At 42.3% G+C, this 24269-nt stretch overlaps 1 protein-coding gene across 1 annotated transcript in view; it reads left to right on the forward strand.

Annotated features, from left to right (window-relative positions):
• The first annotated feature begins 4162 nt into the window (after positions 1-4162).
• The window catches only part of R3HDM2 (R3H domain containing 2), a 331022-nt gene continuing 310915 nt past the window's right edge, over positions 4163-24269 (forward strand). Inside the window, 1 exon segment of the mRNA XM_030196632.1 lies at positions 4163-4350. The gene's annotated coding sequence lies outside the window, so the exon portion shown is untranslated.

Genomic DNA, 24269 nt, shown 5'->3' on the forward strand with positions numbered 1-24269 from the left:
GTTTTTCGCTGCAACGGGTCCCCCAGCTGATGAGATAAGGGCCTGAATGATGTAATCCCTGACCAGTGATGATGTATATATATTTTACTTTTCTATAGCCTTCCTTTAGTAATGTACTTGATTACTACTTATCATTTACTACTACTTATTTCTAAAGCGCTACTAGACTTACACAGTGCTGTACACTTGAACATGAAGAGACAGTCCCTGCTCGACAGAGCTTACAATCTAATTAGGACAGACAGACAGACAGAACAAACAAGAGATAAGGGAATATTAAAGTGAGGATGATAAAATAAGGGTTCTGAACAAAGTTAAAAGCATGTGTGTATTTCTTAATCATTGTGATGCAGTAATAATAATGACTTATACACTCTCCAATTAAAGTACAAATAAAGAGTTTCATTTACCTAATACGAATCTAAAAGAATCTGTAGTATTTTAGTCTTTGAGCAGTCTGTGGTGATCAAGTGAACAAGCTGCAATACCAAAGTAATACACTGGGTGATAACAGGGTGGGGGGAGAGAGAGAGTGCACAAGTAGGTGATGATGGTGGGGGAGGGAGCAAGTCTGGGTGCCAACTGGGTAGTAGAATATGAGAGACAGAGAGGGAAAGAAAGAGAGAGACTGGAGGTGTGGGGGGGGGGGGGGGGGGGGAATGCAGAAAGCCTGACTTATATGGTAGACAGACCCCACCCAGTGCATCTCCAGGTTTTAGCAGGGCAGGGTGCAGCTATTTTGCAAGATGGTGGTACTGGAGGCAGGAGTGGGAATTGATCCTACCTCCTGTTTTAAGGTATGGTGAGTAGGCTTGGGCAGGCCTGGGAGAGGAGTCAGGAAGGTGCCACTAGACAGCAGGAATTTATTTTTAGTTAAGGAAAGGAGATTTGGGTCAGGGGAGGGAGAGAGCCCACTAAACCATCAGGGGGGGGGGGGGGCAATACTACTACTATTTAGCATTTCTATAGCGCTACAAGGCGTACGCAGCGCTGCACAAACATAGAAGACAGTCCCTCCTCAAAGAGCTTACAATGTAATAGACAAAAAATAAAGTAAGCAAACCAAATCAATTAATGTGTACAGGAAGGAGGAGAGGAGGGTAGGTGGAGGCGAGTGGTTACAAGTGGTTACGAGTCAAAAGCAATGTTAAAGAGGTGGGCTTTCAGTCTAGATTTAAAGGTGGCCAAGGACGGGGCAAGACGTAGGGGCTCAGGAAGTTTATTCCAAGAGTAGGGTGCAGCAAGACAGAAGGCGCGAAGTCTGGAGTTGGCAATAGTGGAGAAGGGAACAGATAAGAAGGATTTATCCATGGAGCGGACTGCACGGGAAGGGGTGTAGGGAAGGACGAGTGTGGAGAGATACTGGGCAGCAGCAGAAGGTATCTGGAGCAGGGTGGTCAGGTTGGGTAAGAGGGGGTGTCAACCAACCCTTCTATGCTGCACTGGACCTGGTGAAAATTGTCCCATGGTAGCCGCATGTCAACAACTTTTATTTGCATGCTAAAGAATAGCAAATCATTGCATTCACATGCTGAAATGTTTTATACATGCTATCTTGCAGTAAAACTGTGTTAAACCTGTGGTAACTGCACAGGAAGTTTTCTGCATCAGCTCTGAGTGATAACAGGTTATGAGACAGATTGGGTGATGCAAGCAAGAGAGATGGGGCGAAGACTGGGTTGGGAGATGAGAGAAACTGGGAAGGGAGGGGGCTGCTGGCTGTGTATTTCTGCCAGTGGCTTGAAGCACTGGATTAAGAGCCTGATTTACTAAGCTTTCTTTTCCCTTAAACATAGAAGGGGGAAATAGCCTTAGTAAATCAGGCCCTAAAGGAGCTGCAGCAGTAATGTAGATCTCGCTGTCAAGGGAAAGAGGGTGGGGTGGGGAGAAGGGTGAAAGGTCTCAGTCACTGGCTGCTAAAATTATGCCTAATCCAAAGAAAATCTGTCAAGGCTTGTGCTAGCTTCCCCTCACATTTCATGCCACTCTGTATTGTGTTATATAGATTGTGTGTAGCATTTCTAGTTTTAGGTGTTTGTAATTATAAATGTATGTATTTTCCAACTAATTAAAGGTTCTTTGAAAGAATAAAAGTCGGTGTTTTTGTGCTACAGTTACTGTTGCTGGATAGTATCACCTAAAGAATTATCAGTGCAGAAAAATTGAGTGTGGGATACAAGATGCTGCAAACTAGGGAGTCTGGGACAGAGTGAAAGAGTACTAGGGGAAGTGGTGTTTTTGTTTTTCTTCAATAAACATCTAATTTTAATTGTCTTGCATCCAGGCTGGCTTTTTGGTTAAAATCTAAAATTAGAAACCTAAGTATATTATGGAATGGAGGAGTGGCCTAGTGGTTAGGGTGGTGGACTTTGGTCCTGGGGAACTGAGTTCGATTCCTAGCACAGGCAGCTCCTTGTGACTCTGGGCAAGTCACTTAACCCTCCATTGCTCCATGTAAGCCGCATTGAGCCTGCCATGAGTAGAAAAGTGCGGGGTACAAATGTAATAAAAATAAATAAAATAAAATTATGCATGAAAACTCTAAAGGCCCAAAAATCTCAAGCTAGTCAGTAGAATAAACACAATTATTTATCACTTCAGAGACGATGAGTTAATGCTTTAATTTCTACTACAGTGGTTCCCAAACCTGGTCCTGGAGGCATCCCAGTCAGGTTTTCAGGATATCCACAATGAGTATTCATGACAGAGATTTGCATCCAGGACCAGGTTTGGGAACCACTGTTCTAATATATGGTTCACTCGGTTTGTTTAGATTAAGTGAAGAACTAGCTTAATAGAGAAGTAGCGACCCCACCTGGTGTTCAAGTTTTGGAGCCACTTACACCATAAGACGTACGAGAAGAGACTGGAAGACCTAAATAAGTATAGCCCCTAGAGGAAAGAACGGACAGGGAAGATCTATGGTTGCAGGTGGTAGACTTAGGAAATTATTTTTCATGAACAGGGGATGGTCGATGCCTGGAATGCCTTCACGAGGGAGGTGGTAAAGACAAAAACAGTGATGGAATTCAAAAAGGCACGGGATGAACACAGAGGAACTCTATTAAGAAATAGATGGTAGAAAACAAACAAATTAAACAAAAAAAAACCCAAAACCTTACATGGCTATGTGTGAATGATGCTTGTACAGCCACTCCAGCTGTCAGGCAGGTGTCAGGGAGACTTTGTAGGTCTGAGTCTGTATATGGCAATCCGGTTTAGGATAAACTAAAAAGGGCTTCAATGGCAACTTCAATTGCTGGAAACGAGGCCCGTGCTGGCAGAGTTTTATAGTCTGGGCCCTGTAAATGACAAGACAAGTTTGGATAGGCTGGACTGGGCTTTGATAGCAACTCCAGTAGGTAGAACATAAGGATCGGCCGGGTGAACTTCTACCGTCTATATCCCAGAAACGCCAAAGAAAGACTCGTGATAAAGTTTATACTACCACATTCATTGTTGATTTAATCATGAATTGATAATGAGTGTGAGTGTTCGGCAGACTGGATGGACTGTTCAGGACTTTTATCTACCGTAACTTACTATGTTACTATCTTTCAAACAGGAAAGCCTAAGTTTAAATCCCGCTTCTCGCACTTAACAAACCTTGAGCAAGCAATTTCCCCTTTCGATTGTTCCGGCATTACTTAGACCGTGAGCCCACTATGACTGAGAAGTAGCTCATATACCTTAGCTGAATATAACTGGTTTCCAGCTGAAATTTAGAAAAGGAAGACAATCCTCAAGCGCCGTTCTAAGCCTTCCCAGATGTCCAGCAAAGTAGTTAAATGAATAGTTCCCGAATTGATCCGTCCTGAAGTAACAAAGCACCACCCAACTCAAACCCAGCTCTCTTCATTTCTCCGGCAAAGAAAAACCTTCGGTTGCCATAGTAACAAGAGGGTGGTGCGTAAAACCTCTTCCGGGTAGTGTACCCTTCCGACCCTGCGCTGCACGATGACGTACGAAAAGGGGGGCTGAGAAGAGCGCAGGAAGCGTTTACGTCACGGTCTGCCGTGGAGGCGACTGGATGAGGTATTATGCGGGAAGTGCTGACGTAGTGCTCATTGCCAGGAGGAGGAGGAGGCGGAGGAGGGGGCCTCGGCGTTTTCCTTCTTTTCTCTTTTTCTTTTTTTCTTTTCTTTTTCTTTCTTTTCCCCCCTCCTGGTATTTTAGTTTAGTTTTTTTTTAAATTTTCTTTCTGACGGTGTGTGTTTGTGTTTTCTCTGCTTCTCCGGCCCCTCTCCCCTCCCGCACGGCTTCTTTTATAATCTGGTTTTCTGTGGGCCCTGCTGAGAGCGGGCCGCACGCAGCACTGAAGGAGGAAGGTGAAGAGGCGAGAAAGACAAGGTGAGCTTTGTTTTGTTGGATTTCTTTAAATGCATAGACCTGTGTTTATCTTTGGCCTTTACCTCTTTTTTTTTTTCCTAAGGCCACTCCACCGGAACTCGTCTCCAAATCAAACCAGCCCCATCTACACTAAATTCACTGCTGCGCTTTAAAATACACACATAAATCCACCTTAAATCCTTTAACCCACCTTTCAAAACCTTCTTCTTAGTCTAGTTACCTTTTAGTTTCCAAGTCCTAACTCCTAGCCTTTCAAACAAGCCTTCTTCCAATCTGTTGATATTAGTGTTCATAACACTATATGTTTCACGTTCTGCAATTAGCCATCAGAAATTTTCTCCTGATGAGTCCTATAATGTACGTTGTGGGTTTTGGCATGGGCAGTGGAAATGGAACCAGGTCGGCTGCCTGGGTTACGGCACGATCAACTTTTTGTCCTAGTTGAATGATGGGATGTTGATGCTAATCACAGTGGGGCCTAGGGCAGAAACTGGGGGTAGGACCCCAAACCCATTCTGCAAGCTTTGCCTTTTTAGCATCAGTCAGGCTTGAGGCCTACTGTGACTTGGGCCTAGGAAATTTAGATTGGTTCTTTTCCCCCTCCTCCATATTCCTCTCTCAATGTCAGCCTTACCCACATGGCATTGATAACTAGGGAGTTTGGGTTAGTCATGGGCTTGGTTTAGTTTATTGGGCCCCCAACAAAACAATCAAACAAAAAATAGTTCCATTGCCTTTGGGATCTGTGAGGGATTTTCTCTGTAGCCCTGAAACACTGTAAGTCTGTGCTTTGAAAATGAGCCCCTATAAGACTGCGTAAGTCTAAGTGCATTGAAAATACACTTCATATTCTAATAACCTTTTGTACACTGCCTTGGGTGAATCTCTTCATAGAGGTGGTTAATCTAAATAGATATTAGCGTAGACTTTTCAGCTTGTCCTTTAATTGAAGATAGTCATCCAAGTTCTTTAGACAATTTGGGCCTCTTTTACAAAGTTGCGCTAGCGATTTGTGTGCGGTAAATGAGAGGAAGCCCGTTCCTATGGGCTTCCACTCATTTGCTGCATGGCTTTGTAAAACAAGTTCTTTATCTGTGGAGCCCCAGCATCCTAATCATTAATGTTGTTTTCTCCTAAAAACAATACAGAATCCTTACTTGAAGTTCAGCAGTGTGATTTTTCTGCACTTCTGTAATGAAGAGAGTAGTTCAACAACATTCAAGGCCTAACTTAGCATTTTCCTCATAAACACAGAATGGGAGAAATCTCTCTATATAAAAGGCAACACCAACGTTCTATGAAGCTTCCAGCCGGAAGTGTGAAGGGGGCGAGATATCCGGTTTCCCTATGAGTGTCTGCCCCGCCCTCTCTGTAACACAGTCAGTGAAGGAAAACAGCAGAGCACGAAATCAAATTGCTGGCTCTGTAACAGTGAAGGACTCAGAGGGGGGAGGGGAGAGAGGCCAGAGGGCAGGGACACACACACTCCCACATGCACACAGAAGAAAACATTGCTAGCCCCCGTTTCATTTGCATCAGAAACGGGGCTTTTTTACTAGTGTCTTAGTAAATTGGTGATCTTGTCTCCGAGCCTTATTCCATGACTGTAATGGCAATCGTTAGCTGTGTTCTCCAGATCCTGTAGTAATCATTAGGATTATTCTCATAGAAGTTCCAGGCATGGTTAGGCAAGGTCACCAAGAACAGCTTTTTTGGGGATTCCCCCCATTCTTTAATAACCACAGATATAACCCTGCTGCTGCAGTCTTCATAAGGAGCAGGCTCATCTTATTAGGAGTTACCGGAAGGAAATGGCAAACAGTTATTTTCTACCTTAGCTAAAAAATAGCAAATAACTCCCTGAACATAACAGTAATTGTATTACTGTATTTTACACATGTTACCATGAAGCTTGGGTTTCCTTTAGCAAGGGATGATTCCCAGGAGCAGTAGAGTCCATACTTTTGTCCCCTAAGAAAAGCAGACTTATGATGCTATATGTATCTGGTTTTGCTTGTCTGGTGATCTGCAGCCATTCTTGGCATTGAAATTTTAGTTCTGTGATCAGAATACTCCTAATGTATGAGTTCAAGCCAGTTTATCCAAGTGGATTTGAATACTGATAGAAATGTTTGTTTGTTTTTTATTTTGGGGGGAGCAGGAACCTGTGTTCTAATTGTTCAAAAAGAGATGCTGCCATGTACTTAAAAGGTATTTTGTAAACCACAATGCCCATGAAATGCTTTGGGATTCTTTGTAGCCATGTATAATACAAATTATTTTGTTGTAAACAATTGAGAGCAGTTAACAAGAGCACTTGAGGCAGAAAAGTATCCTTATACAGAAGTTTATAATCTAATTTTATAGACAATAAAAGCTGTATGGATGTGATCTCCAGAGAAGAGGGTACAAGGATCTTATGATGTACTCGTTTACACTGTTATTTCCCTGTATATTAGTAGTCTCTTCTTTGCTCAGAATACTTTGATGTTGGATAGATTGATTAATGTTAGTCATGCTTTTCTTTAAACATATTTATTTGGTTCTTCTCTTGTAGTGGTTTAAATACAAATTGTTGAAAGTGATATAACTAGATCATTTGTTTACATTCTAAGTGTTAATACTGTTCATCAGCTAATGCCAACTCTGCCTTTATCAGCCACTCGAGTTTGTGCATTGTTTTGGTTTGGATTCTTATGCGATATTCGTAGAGCCTGGTGTGTAGAAACTAGTTAATATGACTACTTTGTCATTAGAATATTTATTGCTGTAGTTACTAACGTGATTGGTTGCACTCCTACTCTGGAGTCTATGCTCAGTAATAGGAAAATGGCTAGGTCATATGGACCTACCTTTGGATATACACATAAAGCATGATACTTGGCAGTTTTTGCCAAAGCTACCAAAAAGCATGTGACCTGGATTGGCTACTCTTGAAAGCAGGATCTCAGGCTAGATGGACTCATCAGTCTGATCCACCATTCTATTCTTATATTCTTATGAGAATGACTGGCTTGGGTGAGGGGATTCTGACTTATTTTTAATTAATCACTTATTTTTTGTGTTCCTTCAACTCTTTTGTAGTGACTTTCCTACTTTGCCAAAGAGTGTTGGAGAATGAGCAAAAAGCAGCTTCATGTTTTTAACTATGCACAGTTCTTCCAGTAGCTTCCCCTATTCTGAAGCATCGTCTGTTATTTTAGCATTGTTTCATGTCCATATCTGTTTATTTATTGGGGGGCAATATTCAAATTGCATGCATGGGTGCAAATAACCACAGCTACTTTGTGCCCATAGAGTTTGCTACAGGCATGATTTTGCTTTAAGCCTAGAAAGTGGCTGGAATTTGCACCTGCTTTTTGGATGGGAAAATTTTAAGGAAGGTAGCACATTTTAGATTTGAGAATCCTATCTGTTATTGTCCTCTTACAACCTAAGTATGCCCTCAAATGTAGAATAATATGCATGATCTGAACAACAGTGGGCATTTTTCAAAGAGACAATTATGTGGGTAAAAAATGTTTTTAATCTGGAAATTTGCTTTCAACATTGTCCTCCCTGTGTCACTTTTTTAATGGCCCCTTTTACTCATGGCACTTCATAGTCTCATTGCTAGTAAAACATTAGCTCAGTGATGGAAACATGTTTAGAAAACATATGTTCTGGTTTCAATACTTAAGATAATGTGGCAACTAGAAAACTGAATGAATGAATGATCTGGATGCCAGGGGTACTGATCTTCAGCAGGGCACAAATGACCAATTTGTTAAAATGGGATTTGAGCATAGGTGACTGTTATGAACTTCAACTTGAAAACAAATGCCTTGTATGAAAATGTTCCATCCTCTCCCAACAAAGGGAAACGTCAAAAGTGAAATGAAGCCTATTATTTTTAGTAACTTAGGGACCCTTTTACTAAAGCTTAGCACATGCAGCAGACATGGGCATATGCTAAATCCATGGGGCCTATTGGAATAAAATATTTAGGGCCTGTTTTACTAAACCATGCTAGCAATTTCCACACGGCAAAAGTGAGACCCCTCATTCGAATTGAATGGACTGCGTCGCATTTGCCGCACTGAGAATCACTAGCATGGTTTAGTAAAAGAGGCCCTTAGATACACTAATGTTCATTAGCGTGCGCTAGACATTAGTAAAAGAGCCCCATAGGAAATGGTGGCAGATAATGTGCAAACTGGTTCATCTTTGTGCCCAGTTGAGGTTTTTTTCTCCCCTTTGGGTAGATGGTGCTAGTTTGTATTTGGGAATTTATATTCTCATTTTCCTCCTCCACCCTTACGTTTACTTGATCTTGGTCCCCTTCCTACCATTGTCTTCCATATCTGTCCCATGTATACCAAAAATCTGTTACAGTAATGCTGTCTGCCTTCTTGGCTTGTAAGCCATTTCAAGTCCTGCCATTTTCAGCCTCATTTTGCCTAGGGCCCCTAAGTAGAAATTAGGATATCTGAGTCAGGACATTTCCTGTTTGAGTATTTTACAAAAGGCTCTGCTGAATGCTGAGTCCATTGTAAAATGTATATGCATTTGCTGGTATCCTTGATTTCCAGACATCTCCAGTAGCAACAGTCATTTTACCAAAAAAACAAAGCAAAAACCAAAGAACCCCCAACAGTATCACTCAGGGCTTTACATCTTTAAGCACTGGTAATTGCATGTGTAAAGGATGGTCTTGAAACATATATGTGTATTTGTCACCATATACATATGTTAGTGCCATCTTTTACAAAACTACACAAGGAGCCAAGCGAGTCAAGTAAAACAACTTTTTTTTTCTTTCTTTTGTACTTGAGGTGATAAGGCCCTACTGAGGTAAGTACAATTGCCCCCACAATCACTTGTCTTGAAGACTCCAGCTCCAGACAAGCAGATTGCTGACATTTAACATACTGATGGATAAAGTTAAAAAACAAAACAGAAACAAACATTCCTGTAGTTCCCTTTGTGAAATAGGAAATTAATTTTTATTTTCTTGGACCCCCCCTCCCAAGAGCACATCGTTTGGGTGAATCTCTTCTTAAAGGTGGTCAATAAATCCTAATAAATAAATAAATTGTGTTCCTCAGCATTCACATGTGTAAATAGCACATGTAAATGCTCTGCAAGTTTTTCAAAATCTAACAAAATAAAAAATAAAACCTGATATTCTACTTATTTTACCACATACATCGAAGTGGTCCACAATCAGTCTAATTACACACAATTAATTTATCCCTCAGCCCCATCATGTACCTAACCCCTCCCTTCATGTTCAGAAAATTGATCATCTTTATATAAAACTAATATTTGTCAAACAGCTAAATCCCCCTTCTATGCCTTTACCATAAGGTTTGGTGATAATCCGATGACCACCAAGATTGGTGAGACTTGTAAACAGGCCTGTGTAGTCTGTATACCAATCCTTTGACTTCTACTTCTCTATTTTTTTTTACTGTCCGACTCTTGACTCTTACTGATATTTTTTTGTTCTGGATCTAAAGTGCTGATAAATGTAACTTTAGATCCAGGACAAAGATATGTACATACTACTACTAATCATTTCTATAGCACTGCTAGATGTATGTAGTGCTGTACACATTATATGCAGGTACTTTCTGTGTCCCTAGAGGTCTTACAATCTAAGTTTTGGTACCTGGGGCAATGGAGAGTTAAGTGACTTGCCCAAAGTCACAAGGAGCTGCAATGGGAATTGAACCCAGTTCCCCAGGATCAAAGGCCACTGCACTAACCACTAGCCTACTCCTCCTCCTCCTCCTCACATATATAATTAGGGCTGTACCAGATATTTGGATTTGATTCTACCCTGAATAATGTCTCTATTACTGGTGCAGTATTGTATTCAGTATAAAGCGTTGACCTTAGTTTACCAGGCACTACATGCGGTAGCTTCTTGGTACCGTATGTTCCGCCCTGTAATTTGAAATCTGATAATGTGAGATGCCTTGTGGTGCCAGCTCCTAGTACCAGTCATTATGCTGATACATCAGCATGTGCTTTTCTGTAGCAGAACCTTTGCTGTGGAATTAGCTTCCAGGGCACCTCAGAGTGAGTAAATAAATAAATGCCCCGCACAGATTATTTGTATTCAGCCAAATAGTGATTTAAATTGAATAATCTGAGGCTCTGGTGCTACATCCTACTGAAATACTTGATCTCTGATTTCACATTACTTCTTTTATTATTTGTTAGGTTAAAGCTCGGCTTCCATTATTTGTATTTGGCCGTATAGTAAAATATGCTATTTGGTACAACTCTCTCTATATAAGTATAAAAGGATAAATTGGTCATATTATTTTGAAACTGGAGTTGGTATATTTTTATTGCAAACAAATGGTCTTTATTTTTATAACATAAGGGACAAAGGTTTGTTATGGGGGGGGGGGGGTCCCCTATATCTTGAAAAGTTGGGCACCAGATGATGATTTTAGGAGCAAGTGTAGAAAGATTTTTTTTTAATCTTTTCTCAGATTATTTTTATTTGATTTTCTTTTTCCTCGGGTTTCTTTCTTTTTTTTTTTTTTTTGGAATGAGGTATTTTTTGGCTTGTTTTCCCCTTATCTCCTCTACCCTTTAACTTGGCTTCCTCCTCTACTCCCGATAATTTATTTTGCTATTTGCTTTACCCTTTTCTGTGTGGGTAGTGGCAAACCTGGTCCATGGGAGCTCCTTGTGGGCTTAGGCCTACTTTATGACAATTATTATTTTTTCCCCAAGACTAGGCCTCCCACAGAGACAAGACTTCTTTATAGACTTCATTTAGTAATGGTAGCCACAGTTTTTCCTCTTAGCCCCCCCCCCCCCTTCCTGTTGTCCTTGGATTGGCTGCAGTGGCAGCTGCAACTCTTTTCTCCTTAGCTTGACCACAGCTGTGGCATATCCTTAAAGACCAGGGCTGCAGCAGCTGCTATCTACAATTTTAGATGCCTAGATGACCTTGCATCCAGGTTTTTTTTTTTTTTGCACCCCTGTATGATAACATAACATAACATCAGTCATTGTTTTAAAACAATAAATCTAATCACAAATGTGTGAGGGAGGGATGGCAAAACACTTGTGTCCACATTTGAAATGTCCTTGAAAGTTGACTGTATGCTTTTTTTATGCATGTTTATTTTTATTGAACAGACATGCAAGCAGTATCACAAAAATAGAAGCATATATAAAGTGTACAGTAACTAAAAGAAAATCTACAAATGTGCATTCAGAAACCAATGACTTAAGATATTGAAATAAATGGAAAGACAGGCAAAGACCAGGTAAAATGACACATTTCCATTTCTGTTTTCACCATTGCTAACAGAAATCTCCCATGATTTTACTAGTTAATATCCACTTAACAGCTGAGATTTTTTTTAGTGTCAACTAAATCTAGTATGAAATGAGTCCAGAAATGTAGTTTAGGGATAGATTTCCAAAAATTACTCAATAGTAGGCCTAGCAGCATGAATAACATTGCGATGATAAAGCCTTTCATGTCTTGAACTGTCCACTGCATTTGTCTGGGATAGTGAAGTGCCTCATTCTGGTCTCTGTGTGGAATATCCCATGTCTCAATTCTTCTTCTTCTTTTTTTTTTTTTTTTTTTTTCCCCAGATCCTTGTTCTCCACTTTTATTAGGTTGGTTAAGGAATTCTTTTTCTCTTAAGTACACTAAACTGAGCACATGATCAATCACAAATGCCTTTTGAATAATAATTAAAAAAAAAACCTCAAACTTTTCTCGATTGCTAGTTATAGGTGGTATACACATTTTAAAAAATAAGTAAATAAATAAATCCCTTCTACAAACAGGCATACTTGCAGGGACGGCTCAAGAGTTGGTGACACCCTGGGTCAATTTGCTTTGATGCCCACCCCCATCACATTGCTTTTGGCGTCCCTTCCCTCCCTCGTCCCTGCAGGCTTGACATCTCTTGCCCCCTCCTCTGTCCCTCCTTCCCCCGCAGTCCTGTAAAGCTTGTTGGTCACTGGCAGTTGCATCAGCAGCATGACAGACTGCCTTTGGCCAGCCCTTGGGTTTTCCCTTTGCCACATCCCGCCCACAGGAAATTGCATCAGAGGAGATTGAACATGGCAGAAGGAAGACCCAGGGGCTGGCTGAAAGCAGCCTCTCAAGGTGCTGGTGCTGGCGACGACGTAAACTTTACAGGACAGCGTAAAGGAAGCGAGAGAGTTGAGGGAGCAGTGCTGGTTCCACAGGGAGGGAGAAGAGAAAAGAGGAGAGACCGGACCAGGAGGGAGGAGGAAGAGGCTTAACCTGTAGGCCATGTGAAGTCAGAGGCTAGGTCTGCTGGCTCCCTGGTCCAGTGGTTAAGCTGGCCCTGTGTACTTGTGACATACCTTGCCAACTTCTCCAAGAGTCTCTTTGTACTTGGGTAGGAGCAAAATGAAGAACCCAGTGTCCTAATATTAATTTCAGCTATTTGTCTAAGGGATTCTCAACCCATTTTAGCCAGTCAGGTTTTCAGGATACTCACAATGAATATGCATAAGATTTGTATACAACAGAGACAGTGTGTGCAAATTTATTTAGTGCATATTCGTTGTGGATATCTTGAAAACCACTATACTGGCTTGGTGTGTCCTGGCTGGGTTGAGAACCCCTAGTCAAAACACATTTGATATGTGTACTCTCCTTGGAAGATTTTATTGTAACTGTCAGGGAGATGTTTACCATTAGTGTTTTGTTCTTTTGGTTTGGTGCCTAAGTTGTAATTTCATTTTTCCATTTGTCCATTAATTCTACATAGCAGTCAGACTCTCTAAATCCTTTAAAGAGCATGTAATGTGGAGACTATTAATTTCTCCAACATTTCAGTACAGAAGGCTTCTTATAGCTTAATGCCCAGATCTTCATTAAGATTCTGCTGTCCAGGGAAAGAGTGTAATTGTAAACATGCATTATATTGTGTTCTGGGTTATACGTTTACTTTGATTCCTGAAATGATCAGCTCATGCTATCCCCATTAAAAAAAAGTGTGACATCCTCTCTGAACCCAATGGATTTTTCTCTGACTGCAAACAGAAAGGCTACAACCCCAAAATAATCTCCAGGAATATTGCCTCCTCCCTTAAAACACCCAGGGAAAATCTGCTACAGTACAAAGAAAAGAAAGCCACAGACAGAATCCCCCTTGTAGTTACATACAACCCAGAGCTGGAGAAACTGAGGAAAATCATAAGAGACCTACAGCCTCTACTCCAGGAGGATGACTTACTGAAAGAGATATTCCCATTCCCACCAGTGCTGGCCTTCCGACAGCCACCCAACTTAAAACACAAGCTAATCAGAAGTAAACTCCCAAGACAGACTGAAAAAGAAAAGAGCACATTTCCCTGTAACACATCCAGCTGCAAGCTATGCCAAAACATTTTACAGGACCCCACAGTCATTCACAAAGGAAAAACATTCAACATAAAGGAATCTTTCACATGCTCATCTTCCAATGTGGTATATATCATTCAGTGTAAAAAATGTAACGAAGGATGCTATATTGGAGAAACAGGCCAGATGCTTAAGACAAGATTCAATTTACATAGACACAACATGAAGAAAGCTGGTGCCAGTCAGATTTCCACCCCTGTGGGCCAACACTTTACAGGACCAGGACACTGCACCAGTTATTTCACAGTAAGAATCCTGAAGGATAACTTTAAAACAATACAGGAGCGTAAGACCTTTGAAGTCAGAATGATTGAATATTTTGACACCCAACAGACAGGACTTAACAAGGATCTGGGTTTTCTAGCCCATTATAAACCATAAAGATGTATTTCTCTGTTTATCACTCTCCTCCCACCTACCCACACCCATCCTGTTAGACTATCAGGCTTCATGATCAAAAGCAAACTCTGGCGCTAGAGGCTGTTAACGCCATACTAGCGCTAGAGTTTGCAGCCGATCCATGATCAGAGCCCTCGAGCGCCTGAAACAGCGCACTCGAGGGCTCTCAGCGCAAGTAACATGCAAATGCATGCTAAACAGTGCTTCTAGCGCAATTAGCTTGCAAATGCATGCTAATTGGCACTTAACGCATTCATCCCCAATGATCAGCGACCAGCGCGCCAAAGATTGGGTCGCTGGCCGCAGCAAAATCAACGCCAGCTCCGAGCTGGCGTTAGATTTTGCGGATCATTGGGGAGGAATGGTGAGCCCTGTCCAGCATGCAGTTGCATGCTGGCAGGCCCCCCTTCCCCCCCAAGGCAAACGCGAATGGGGGGCTGGAGGTCCGGTGGACCTCCGGTCCCACCGACGATCCCCCCCCCCAATGATCTCCTACTGGGAGATGCACTGGGCGGGGCTACAGAGCATGTAAGGGAGCGATTCCCTTACATGGTCTGTAGCCCTGCCCAGCGCATCCCAGGATGCAATTAGCGGGGCTGGGCGCCGCCATTTTGGGCCTCGACTGACTGGAAGAGGAGGGAGGCAGGCAGGCTGCGTCCCTCCTCCAACAAAAGGTAGGGGGACTGGGAGGGGGCCGGCACGACGACACAGCACACCACGGACCACCAGGGAATCGAAGGACAACGCTGGGGGGAGGATTTGGGGTGGGCTGGAGGTCCACCGGACCTCCAGCCCCCACCTCCCCCTCGTCGATGGATCACAGTAGGAGATCCTTTGGCTGGAGGCAGCCAATCAACGATTTCTGGGGGTTTCGGGGGCTGGAGACACACCGATCCTCCAGCCCCCCCCCCCTCCCGTCGGTGGGTGGAAGGGTGGGAGAGGGTTTGGCCGGCAGCGGCCACAACGTTTTCTGGGGGTTTTGGGGAGGGGGGGGGCCTCGTTCGGGCCTCGGGGCAGGCTGTTTGACAGGTTTGGGATTTTGACAGCCCAGACCTGTCAAACAAGTGTGGGAGGATTGGCACAATTCTCTCGCACTTTAAACATGATAATCAAAGATAATAGCGCTGCTTAGATTTGCATGCATTATCTTTGATCATCGATGCAGAAAAGCCCTGCGCTGTCCCGGCGCTATTTTTAGGGCGCTGTTTGGAACAGCGCAGGGCTTTTGATCATCTGCCCCTCAATGAAATGAAACGCTTTGATGTACCCATGCATACCTCCTACCCACCCCCACCTTGCTAGACTGTCATTGAAACGCTTTGATGTACCCATGCATACCTCCTACCCACCCCCACCTTGCTAGACTGTCATTGAAATGCTTTGATGCTTCACTTATATATACTATCAACTAACACATTTGCTTATTTCCGATCTGACGAAGAAGGGCAACCTTCGAAAGCTAATCAAGAAATATATTAAGTTATGTCCAATAAAAAAGGTATCATCTGTTTTTCAAGATATTATCTCTGTATTGGACACAATTGTTCCTGTGATAAGTATGCATGGCTGTAATCTGTTGATGGAGGAAAAAAGACCTTTGACCATTTTGCACTTCATGAGTCAGTTGACATGAAAAACCTTTGTTTATATGAATGCTCTCTCTTTCTCTGTGGCTCTATCCAAAAGGTGGGCTTTTAGCCTAGATTTGAACACAGCCAGAGATGGAGCTTGACGTACCGGCTCAGGAGTGTCTATTCCAGGCATATAGTGCAGCAAGATAGACAGAACGGAGTCTGGAGTTAGCGGTGGAGTTAGCGGTGGAGGAGAAGGGTGCAGATAAGAGAGATTTACCCAGTGAACGGAGTTCCCGGGGAGGAGTGTAGGGAGAGATGAGAGTGGAGAGGTACTGAGGAGCTGCAGAGTGAATGCACTGATAAATTAATAAGAGGAGTTTGAACTGTATGTGGAAATGGAAAGGGAGCCAGTGAAGTGACTTGAGGAGAGGTCTAATATGAGCATAGCGACACTGGCGGAATATGTCGTGTAGCAGAATTTTGAACAGATTGAAGAGGAGAGAGATGGCTAAGTGGGAGATCTGTGAGAAGCAAGTTGCAATTGTCTAAGTGAGAGGTGATAAGTGTGTGGATAAGGGTTCTGGTAGTGTGCTCAGATAGGAAAGGGTGAATTTTGCTGATATTATAGAAAAAGAAACGACAGGTTTTAGCAGTCTGCTGAATATGTGCAGAGAGGGAGGAGTCGAGGATGACCCCAAGGTTATGAGCTGATGAGACAGGAAGGATGAGAGTGTTGTCCACAGAAATAGAGAATGGGGGAAGAGGAGAGGCTGGTTTAGGGGGAAAGATAAGAAGCTCAGTCTTGGTCATGTTTAGTTTCAGATGGTGGTGAGACAGGCAGGCTGATACTTTGGCCTGGATTTCTGCTGAGATTTCTGGTGTTGAGAGGTAGATCTGGGAGTCATCAGCATAAAGATGATACTGAAAACCATGGGATGAGATCAGAGTACCAAGGGAAGAAGTATAGATGGAGAAAAGAGGTCTCAGGACAGATCCCCGAGATACACCAACTGACAGTGGGATAGAAGTGGAGGAGGATCCACCAGAGTATACACTAAAAGTACGATGGCAGAGGTAAGAAGAAAACCAGGAAAGAACAGAACCCTGAAATCCAAGTGAGGACAGCATATCAAGGAGTAGGCTGTGATCAACAGTGTCAAAAGCAGCAGATCGAGAAGGATGAGGATAGAATAGAGACCTTTGGATCTGGCCAGGAACAGGTCGTTGGAGACTTTAGTAAGCGTCGTTTCAGAGGGGGCAAAAGCCAGATTGAAGTGGATCAAGAATAGCTTGAGATGAAAGAAAGTCAAGAAACGGCGGTGAACAGCATGTTCAAGTATCTTGGCTAGGAAAGGGAGGAGGGAGATGGAACGCTAGTTGGAAAGATAGGTAAGGTCCAATGAAGGTTTTTTTAAGGAGTGGTGTGACTACGGCATGTTTGAAGGCATCAGGAACAGTCGCAGTGGAAAGTGAAAGATTGAGGATATGATAGATAAAAGGGATGACAGTAGGAGACAAAGAGGCATATTTTCAAAGCTGTGCTTTGAAAATATGCCTCATAGTGTTAAGTAGATGGGTGGGAATAGGATCCGAAGAACAGGTATTTAGTTTCGAGGAGGAAAGAAGATGTATAATTTCCTCTTCAGTGATTTCAGAAAAGGAAGAAAAGGAGAAAGAAAAGGAGGCAGGGGTTGGAGGGTTGAGAGAATGGACTAAGGAAAGGAGAGGTGGAGGGGACCTGGTTGAGAATTCAAGTTTAGTCTTGTGAACCTTACCATGAAAGTACTCAGCCAGATTCTTGGGAGAAAGTGAAGGGGGAGTTGGAGGTGAAGGCACTTTGAGGAGAGAGTTCAGTGTGGCAAAGAGACGTCGAGGGTTTAAGCTAAGAGAATTTGTCAACTGGATGTAATAGTCCTGTTTGGCAAGTAAAAGAGTAGACTGGAAGGAGGTTAGCAAGAATTTGAAATGTATAAAGTCAGCATGGGCACGGGATTTCAGCCAAAGGCGTTCGGCAGAGCGGGCACAGGAATGTAGGTAGCGGATTCTAGAGGTCAGCCAAAGCTGGGGTTTGGTACACTTTACAGAATGGGGAATGGGAGGAGCGAGAGTATCCAGAGCAGAGGAGAGAATAGTATTATAGGAAGAGACAGCCTCATTGACAGACTTGGATAACATAGTGGTAGAGAAGAGATTTGAAACACTGGAGGACAGAGTAGAAGGGTCAATAGCCTGAAGATTCCTAAATGTATTGGTTAAGATTGGACGGGACTGGGGAGGAGGGTGTTTTAAGTGTGAAAGTTATCAGATGATGGTCAGAGAGGGGAAGAGTTGAGGCACAGAAACTGGAGAGTGAGCAGCTGAAGAAGAAGAAAAGTTCAAAACAGTGGCCTTTCTGGTGAGTGGGGGTAGTGGAGCACAGTTGAAGTTTGAAAGAGGATGTTGAAGCAAGAAACTGAGAAGCATAAGAGTCAGAGGGATCATTAGCACGAATGTTAAAATCCCGAAGAATGAGGGAAGGAGATGAAGGTTCAAGAAAGAAGGAAAGACAGGCGTCAAAATCATTGAGAGAGGAAGAAAGGGACTTATCAGGGGGTCGATTAAATGACTGCTACTCGGAGAGGCAGAGCAGCGAATGATGGAGTGTACTTCGAAGGAAGAAAAGCAGTGAGACTGAGGTGGAAGAAGAGGTTGAAATCTACAAGAGGGTAAAAGCAGTAGCCCGACACCACCTCCGCGGCCAACCAGGTGAGGAGTATGGGAGAAAAGATAACCTCCATGGCATAGGGTTGTGACTGAAGCAGAGTCTTCAGGGAAAAGCCAAGTTTGTTAGGGCAAGCAGATGGAGAGTACGAGAGAAAAAGAGGTCATGAATGTAGGAAAATTTTACAGACAGAGCAGGCATTCCACAGAGCGCAAGAGAAAGGCAGGGAAGAAGATGGGAGGAGAGGAACAGAAATTAGATTGGAGATATCACGGTGTGACCTGCACAAATAGGATGAGAGCTGATGTGGAGGACCAGGATTGGGGTTGATGTCCCCAGTGGAGAGCAAGAGAAGAAGCAAGAGAGTATGGAGAAGAGTAGGAGAGGTATGACAACAGCGACAAAGGTGAGATGTACTCAGAACGGAGATGGATGAATGGAAGGAATGAAATGTTGAAGGTTGAGAGCTGAGAAGAAGGAAGAGGACAAAAGAGATGCACATTATAATAGTAATTAGCTCATTATAATAGCTTTGCACTCTGTTTTCATTTGCTGCTACCGTGACAGGAAAATGGCTCCAAGAACCCTTTTGTGCATGTTCCGGGTTACTTCTTGTGTGCTAAACTGGCTAGCTGGCTCATTAAGTTTAGTACATCTAGCCCCAAGTGCCTGCCAGGGAAGCCTTAATTTCTAGACTTAATTGCTTTTGCCATTGTCTTGTTGTAGCCCCAAGGTGGGATTGGAAGAGGACAAGTGCTCGAATGGGGGTTTGAGAAGAGTAAATGAGGAGATTGGAAAGGGTGCAGTGAGAGGTTGGGAGTGATTGAGGAAAGTGGAAGGAGTGACAGAAGGGATCAACAGTTGGGGAGGTATGTAAGAATGGCTTCTGCTTTTCCAGGATCCTTCACTCTTCTGCCTGCCTTCCTCTGTGCCTTGTCTCCCTCCTACCCCCATGATTCATTTTCCATTTCTTGGCCCTCACCTCTTTCCAACACTGTTACTACCTTAGTAAACAGGGCCCTAAGATCCTTGTCCCCTCAAAAATAGAACCAAATATATTTATCACATTAGAAATGTTAGTAAACAACTTTAGTGTGTGATAAAATAAGCATTTAAACTTCTTTTCTTTTTTTTTGACTTGGTAGTTTATGCCTGCTTCTTTTTATACTTACAGTTCTGTTGAAACGGGCTAGAATCTGGCAATCTTGGTTTGCAATCACCTACAGATTTTGTTCTCATTCTCTCTCTCTCTCTCCCCATTACTCTTCCTTTCTGTGCCCATCTTCTTGTTTGTTATGACTGTTCTAGGCCAGGGGCTGTACCAGGGCTTCTTTTTTGTCCATGGCTGCAGAGGTCTTGATCAAAGAAGTGACTATGACTTCTTCCCAGTGGATATGAATATTATTTATTAGGATTTATTTACCACGTTTTTTTGAAGGAATTGTCTAAAGGCGGTGAACGCTACCTCAGTTGCATCCCCAGCCCTGGTGGGGATATGGAAGGCCTGAGTACTATTATGTAAAATGGGAATCTGTGTGAACGTGCCACACAATTGCCGCAGAATTTTCAAAACTGTTTGCAGAATCCATAGCTAATTTAGGAAGCTAGAGGCTGTAAAATACTTTAAAAAGAAAAACTAGAGAAAACTAATTAAAAAGAGCAAATAAAAACAATTCCAAAACTGACAAAAATAAAAATCAAGCAAAAAACAACAACAAAAAAACCCCATTGCTCTGATTTTCTGGAATGTTTGGCTGGTGTGCAGGTCGTTTAAACACTTTTTCACACCTGTACTTAACTTACTATGTTGGATGATTGATTTGGTGGTGACTGAGGGCCAGATGCACTAAACTTAACGAGCCCTTAACGAGCAAGTAGTAAACCCTGCCATGCACTAAAAACTTTTTTCCGATGATGGTAGCAGCTAACGAAAATGGAATGCAGATGAGCAAATCGTGTAGAAACCCTATTGTAATGAGATGCAGTAACCTTTTCCGATTGCCTTAACGGTGGACAATCTAACGAGAGGTCTGTACCTCTCGTTGGGGCTGCGCGGGATTGGAAAAATTATTAAAATGTAAAAAAAAAAAAAAATTGGGGGGGGGGGGGGGGGGGGGGGGGCTAAAACGGCCAAGTGCTCATTATGGCCGTTCTACACCCGAAAAACCGCCCAAGTGCTCGTCACTTTATTGGTAAATGTTCAATAAAGACTTCATACAACTTAAAAAAGTGGCAAAAAAAAATCCAAGTGCTCGTCTTTTTTTTTTTTTTTTTTACAAAACTATTAGGATTTGAACCCGCTACCTCTGGATTACAAGACCGCTGCTCTAACCACTCAGCCACAACTGTACTTACTTGGATGTCCTGCCCTTACTTCCAGGTCTCTGAGCAGAGTGAAGCACGGCCAAAAAGGACGTTTTTATTATTTGGGGGGGGGCTCCCAAAATGGACATTTTTTTTTTTTTTTTTAAGCGAAGCTTTATTAAAAAAAAAAAAAAATCAAACAGGCTCCGATACTGCAGGCTCTTTTTTGGACATCATTCAACCCCGGAATAATAAAAACGTCCTTTTTGGCCATGCTTCACTCATCTGAGAGACTTGGAAGTCTCTGAGCCAATCACAGCATGTTTAGCTGAGCTAAAAAAGAAAGACGAGCACTTGGATTTTTTTGGCATGCGCAGAGCAGCCAGCATAACGCTTTGCTGCTCTGCGCATGCTTGACGGGCGGATTGGCCGACAGTTTTACGATGGAATAGAGAATGCAAGTGAGCTACAATGAATAGCTCATTTGCATTCCCTTTCCTCGATGCATAGCTGTTCCCTACCGATTCGCTATGGAATTCGGTACGGAACGGCTCTAACGACGACTTTAGTGCATCCCCCCCTGAGAGAGCAAAGTGCCACAAACACAAGTCTGTGCTCTTATCTGAATTACCAACAAAATTTTCCCCACTGTGCAATAAGCTGTTTATGGGACCCCCCCCCCCCCCCCAACCACACTGTATTTACTAGTACTTTACCACTTTGTTCCAGAAGTCATTGAGCCAGTACTTCTGGATGGTAGACATTAAGAAAGCTAGCAAAGTGGGCAATATTATAATGTGTGATTTCAATTACTTCAATATTAAGTGGATAAACATTACATCAGGGAGCACTGGGGAAGTAAAATTCTTAGGTGTATTAAATGACTTCTTCTTAGAGCAACTGGTCCAAGAAATAAGAAGAGGGGGAGCTATTTTAGTTCCATTCCTTAGTGGAATGGATGTTACGAGAGGTAATGGTGTTGGATCCACTGGGAAACAGTGATCATAACATGATCAAATTTAGCTGATATCTGGAGTGAAGTCACTAAGGAAATCTACTGTAGTAACAAATTTCGAAAGGGCGACTATGACAAAATGAGGAAAATGGTTAAAAAGAAGCTAAAGGGTCAGCTACAAATGTTAGGACTTTAAAGCAGGCATGGATGTTGTTTAAAAATACCATCATGAAAGCCCAGATTAGATGTATTCTATGTATTAACAAAGGTGGAAAGAAGAGCAAATGACAGGCAGCATGGTTAAAAGGTGAAGTGAAAGAGGCTATTAGAGTCAAAAGAGCATCCTTCAAAGAATGGAAAAAGGATTTGAATGAAGAAAATAAGAAGCAGCATAAGCACTGTCAAGCTAGATGCAAAGCATTGTTAAGAGACTAAATAGAAGAACTTACTTCACAGAGAAAAACAAATAGTAACACCTTTTCCAGGTACATCAGAAGCAGAAAGCCTGCGAGGGAATCCATGGAACCGTTAGATCACGAAGGAGTAAAATGGGTGCTCAGGGAGGACAAGGCCATAACGGAGAGATTAAATGAATTCTTTACTTTGGTCTTTACAGAAGAAGATGTGTAAGAGATCTCTACCTGTACCGGGAATAGTTTTCAAGGGTGATGTGGAAGAACTGATAAATCTTGGTGAACCTGGAAAACATACTGAGCCAAATAATTTAGAGTGATAAATCACCTGGCCTGGATGGTATACATCCCAGGGTACTGATGCTATTTAACATATTTATAAATGAACTGGAAATCGGAATGATGAGTGAGGTGATTAAATTTGCAGGTAACACAAAACTGTTCAAAGTTGTTGAAACACATGCACATTGTGAAAACTTGCAAGACAACATTGGGGGAACTGAATGATGGGGCATCCAAATGGCAGATGAAATTTAATGTGGACAAATGCAAAATGATGCAGATTGGAAAGAAGAATCTGAATCATAGTTACCTGATGTTAGGGTCAACCTTAGTAGCTAGCACTCAAGAAAAAAGATCTAGGTGTCATTGTGGACAATGCGATAGGAATTATTAGGAAAGGGATGCAAAATAGAACCAAGAATATTATAATTTCTTTATCGCTCTATGGTGTGACCTTACCTTGAGTATTGCGTTCAATGCCGTATAAAAAAAAATAAATTGTGGAATTAGAAAATATTGAAAGATCAAAATGATAAAGATGGAACTCCTCTTATATGAGGAAAGGCTAAAGAGGTTAGGGCTTTTCAGCTTGGAAAAGAGGTGGCTGAGGGGGGATATGTTTGAGGTCTATAAAATCCTGTTTGGTGTATAACAGATAAAAGTGAATTGATTTTTCACTCTTTCAAAAAGACCAGGGGACACTCTATGGAAATACTTTTAAACAGATAGGAGGAAATATTTTTTCACTCAAAGAATAGTTAAGCTGTGGAACTCGCTGCCAGAGGATGTGGTAACAGTGGTTAGTGTATCTGGGTTTAAAAAAAGGTTTGGACAAGTTCCTGGAGGAAAAGCCCATAGTCTGTTGTTAAGATGGGCATGTGGGAAACCACTGTTTGCCCCAGGATTGGTTGCATGGAATGTTGCTGCTATTTGGGTTTCTGCCTTGTACTTGTGACCTGGATTGGTCATTGTTGGAAGCAGGATACTGGGCTAGATGAACCATTGATCTGACCCAGTATGACTATTCTTTTGTTCTTAAGTGATCATAGTATTGCAAAAGCTTTTTATTTCTGTGTGATTGGTTTAAATCAAGGGAAAGTGGTCTTTGCGAAATAGACTCTCTGCAGCTCCAGGTCTTCCTAGTAGAAGTATTTATATTGCAGCTCCTTTCAGATTGCCATAAGTCAGTGAATTTTCCTGTATCTCTTCTTATGATTTGTGAGAAGGATATTATGAGAGTGAGCTCTAACTATTGAACTCGCCTCAGCTGTTCAGGGCCTATAGTTTAAAAAATGTAGCTTGCTTTTCTCTATAAAAGGTACAGGCTTAATATAAGGTGGGGATGTGGACTTAATTTCCTTTATTAAAAAAAAAAATGTTGACAGTACCAGACGGAGCTGTCAGGAAGCAGAAGGTGTGAAAGAGCCAAATTGGATGTGGGAACTTGCTTTCTGTACAGGAACGGGAGGGGAAGCTGTCAATGTGTGAGCTTCTTTATCAACCCCTGGTGAGAACAGCAGCGGATTTGCATATCCGGTTCAGTGCATTTACTGATTTCCATGTTACTCAATTACGTTGTTGACCAAACTTTTTTATGTTTCTCTGGTTACTTGGATCTTGGTAGGTTTGTGCTGTGTTCAAAGTTAAAACATGCTGTTGATGGTGGTAGTGTGTAGAGGGCTGTGACTCTTCACCTGATAATGATTTTAAGGGCTTCTGAAAAGATTCTGTTACACTTTCTGGTAACAAGGAAACATTAAAACTGAGAAGACCAACTTGAGGTGTGTCTGCTGGGGAGCAAGAAGGATGCTATGGGATTTCTGTTTTTTTTTTTCTTCAGGTAAAATAAATAGGCAGTGGGTCAAAGGAATAGATCCTCTGGTAG

This window comes from Microcaecilia unicolor, chromosome 3, assembly GCF_901765095.1.
Source record: "Microcaecilia unicolor chromosome 3, aMicUni1.1, whole genome shotgun sequence".
NCBI classification, from domain to species: Eukaryota; Metazoa; Chordata; class Amphibia; order Gymnophiona; family Siphonopidae; genus Microcaecilia; species Microcaecilia unicolor.